Source organism: Wasmannia auropunctata, unplaced genomic scaffold (assembly GCF_000956235.1).
Source record: "Wasmannia auropunctata unplaced genomic scaffold, wasmannia.A_1.0 LD335229.1, whole genome shotgun sequence".
NCBI classification, from domain to species: domain Eukaryota; kingdom Metazoa; phylum Arthropoda; class Insecta; order Hymenoptera; family Formicidae; genus Wasmannia; species Wasmannia auropunctata.
Genome location: NW_012027661.1, coordinates 45,009 through 49,232, shown reverse-complemented (window position 1 = coordinate 49,232; position 4,224 = coordinate 45,009).

Genomic DNA, 4,224 nt, shown 5'->3' with positions numbered 1-4,224 from the left:
GAAAAAATCTCCGGCAGAAGAGTCAATTTTAATGATTCTTTTTTAGAGAACATCTGTTTTGGAGAAGAATTTTTAATGACGTGGTTAAAATTGATGATCTTCCAGCAGAATACTAATACATATCCGGCACAATACTCCTTAGAAGGTGGCAACCGTGGAAATAGCGAATAGCACGAAAGGGATAACATAGGGGATGAGTAAAAGTGTAAAGGAGGGTATGTAAATCGATGTGTGTAAGGAGCAACGGCAGCGACATTATTCTCGTTTTACTGAAAACACCATCGATCTGTTCTATTTTCGTAGAAGCCACAACACGTATACATATACATGTCCGTGGACGCGCTCGCGCGTGCGATAAGCGACGTATAACGCAACGTGCGATGCATCAACGTGTCGGCGAGACACGCTGCGCCGTCCGGAATTTACGGAAATACGCATTTCCGTCGTGCCTCTACCTGGCATCCGCGACGATTCTGTTATTCAGAATTCTGGATGACAGGAGGAGAGAAAGAGAGAAAGAGGGAACAACACGAACGAGGAGACGCGCAGTGTGACGGGATTGAAAATCGAGCCAACGAAATATATAAATTCGCGCTCGTACCTCACGCGCGTGTCTTTGGAAAATCTCGAAGACTCTCGAAACGTGCGAAATGACACACGAACGGTATCCGGCATCATTGGCACTTCTTTCGTCGGTTTGTATGCTAAATTTCTTTTTTTCTTTTTATCGATTTTCCCTCTGCATGTCCAGGGTTGTATCTCACGAATTAAAAAGCAAGACAAGTGCTTCACAGGTGCTCGTGGAGATGAGTTTTTCAATGTAGGAGCGACACACGTGTCATCTCTTGGCGTTGCCAAGACCACCACGTGGCAACAGAAAGAGGGGCGGGGGAGAAAAGGAGAAAGGCAGGGGGACAGATATAGACACAACACGTGCAGAGAAATCGCGCGTGTGTAGAATCTCGGCTGGAAAGTTCAACGCGCTGCAAGCGTCGGCCGAACGGCGCAAGGCAAAAACATTTCTTTCGAGAACCTCTTTGTAGATGCTGGGTACGTAACCCTTACATACCGGGTGACCTCGATAGCGCCCGGATAGACACTCTTCGACTAAACTGGATTAATGCATATCCTGCCGCATTTTATTTGCAAATATACCCTGTATTCTTCTCATTTCTGTATATCCTGAATAAATGAGCACATGTGTAACATTTGTAATTTACCTATTCTTCCCGAGGAAGGGGAGAATTTTAATTTTTCGCTGGTAACATCCTACGATGTTTCGATACAACGCGCACATCAACCAGCCGCCACGCGGGCTGGCAGTCTATTCCTTGTATTCTTATACACGCATTTTCCGCTTAGATCACGCTCACGCATGCTGGCACGTGAGTCATGTTGGACTCATGCAACGGCAGTGAGCACCAATGGCATATACGCTAACGATTTTTTTAGCATTCCAACTCTGTGCGAAATGTAGAGTACGTTGTAATAAACATAAATATGCTCTTTGTCACGACATGTCGATATGTTATCATACACATATGTCATGTATCTAATTGTTTTTATCACATTATCGATATACAGTCCAGTTAAAAGTATTGCATCACTATGACAACAGAGAAGTCGTTACTTTACTAAAAAAAAGACATAGATAAATTTTATTTTGTTATTATTATTTCATGCTCTAATATTATTTATTAAAATTCAAATTTAAAATAAGCATTGATAGAAATATCAAATTTTTAATTTCTCAAAATAGCTTCCCTTTGCTTTTCAATTGCCATCCATACTCACTCTCTTATGTATATTTCTATACCAATGTATTGTATGTAATTCTTAGAACTAGAAAAAGATAAAAAGTATGTTAAAGTTGTAAAGTTAATTAACGTTGATAGAAATGGATATTAATTACAATTTTTATAATTTTTTAAAATGTTGATATCTAATTATTGACATAAACGTGATTATGAGAGAAGAGAGATGAATAATAACATTTGCGCAACATGTATTGTTGTATACAGATAGAAACCATTTATAATTAAATCTACTATTTTAAAAAACATTTATAATACGGCGTATTTGAAATAGCATTAAAGCAAAGATTATAATTGTGTATTAATTAATTTTATCGAATAATGGACAATATGCTTTTTACGTTTTATGAACATTTTACATTTTATTTTATAAGTCGAATAGTTTGAAAAAAAGGAAGGAAAACAAAGAACTTAGTGATTTATTTGCGCTTTCTACATTTTTGGGAGTAATGCAATACTTTTGGCCGATACTGTATTACACAACATATCAATTACACGTACAGAGTGAGTCACACAATTGTGACGGACGGATTCTAGCTCTTATTTCGTTAAAGATAACTAAAGTTTTACTCTCTCCAGCGAATGTTAGTGCAAGTATAGTTACATGCAGCTCTTACTTTTTTCCTGCCTATCGGATGCTATGCTATGTGCGCGCACGCATGCACACGCATATACATATGTGCATGCTATAACGTATGTCCATTGTGGTTCACGCGTTCTCGCATTCATTAAATCCGCAGTATGTATAATGTCTCTCCTTCCTCGACAGCTGCGCGGCACTCCACGGAGTGAACAGTTAGGCTAACTCACGCAATAAAGACAATAATTCTTTCGCCACAATAGAGTCTCTCTCGCGTCAGCTCGTTCGCTCTCGCAATGAAACCATTAACATCGCGGGTGCTCGCGGCGCGGGCTGCGCTGCGCTCACAAGTCAGACCAAAAATTATTATCTTCTTACGGCGACAGTAATATATGATATATACGTAATTTTACGATATATTCTTTTCATATTGACCGCAAAATAAATAAATCAAGCCTTCAAAATCGCTTCATTCGACCTCTTCTCGCGTTGAATCTTTTTCCAATACGAATTGAAGGGGTTGTCGGGAAGTGAATCCAATCCCATCAGCAATTGCCCGCGTAAAGCCGCAAGTACTATCGCTTCGCGATAACGTCGAAAACTTCCGTGGGTATCATTTTAACAGTTTAGTAGACACGGGAGTGCTTTTCGGGCTGACTGTACGTCTCATTCCTCCTTCCCCCTTCCGTCTGAATTACCATAGAGATTCGTTCATAAAGAAGAATCGCCTCTGCTTCCCCTCCCCCTTGCCTCCCACTGGAGAAGGGCTCCTATAGAGAAGAGAAGACTCGAGGATGATCCCTTTGAAAAGAGAAGAACTAACCGATTATTCCATGCGCGAACGCGGCGAGTGAAAAAGAAAGCCCACATCCACGTGCACACGCACGTACATCGTTTACATGCTACTGTACGTCGCGTTTGCTCGTCGGATAACATTCTTCTCTTCATCAAAACTATGTCTCTCTTAGAAGCGCCGCGATTCACTTCTTGCGCTTTCATTACATAGGAAAAAGTTTGCCTTTTTATACGTCATACGACAAATCAATTCCGTATTTTGTCTCGTTGTGCATCTTCCCATTTGTTCATCGATGCGACTCTATAGATTTTTTACAGAATACTCATTGTTAGATTGCTACCTCCGAATATAACGTGAATTTGACGGAAAAGGAATGACGGTCATCTTTATCCAGTGATCTACTCCCAATCAGTAATTTGTACATATATGTATGTATACCTATATACATGGTCTGTCCCAAAAGTAATGACTATTTTTGACGTCCCAATCAGAATTATCGCAGGGTGGATCCATTGGATGGGGCCTTTGATACGGGATATCAGGTATACAGTCTGACCCTTCTCAGTGGCCAGCCTTTTTAACAGTTGATACCGTCAGTAAAGTGCGTTGTAATTTTTATGTCTTGTCACGATCGAAAATTTAACAGTCTCAAGCAGCGATCAAATTCGACGTGAAACTGAGAAAATCTGATTCCGAAACGTTGGAGATGTTGAGAACAGCTTATGGAAATGCTGCTTTGTTTTCAGAATTGGATCGCGTAACGCTGCTCAAAATACAGCACAATCTGTGCTGAATTTTCGCCCGTGATAAAACACAAAAATTACAACGTATTTTGCTGATGGTATCGACTGCTAGAAAGCCTCGGAGGCAACTAATTGTAAAAAGAGTTAGATTGTATACTTGACGTCCCGCACCAAAGACCTATGGATCCACTCCCCGACAATTCTGATTGGGATGCCAAAAACAGTCTCATTATTTTTAGAACAGACCTATATATATATAGGACAGACAGATATATATATATATATATATAT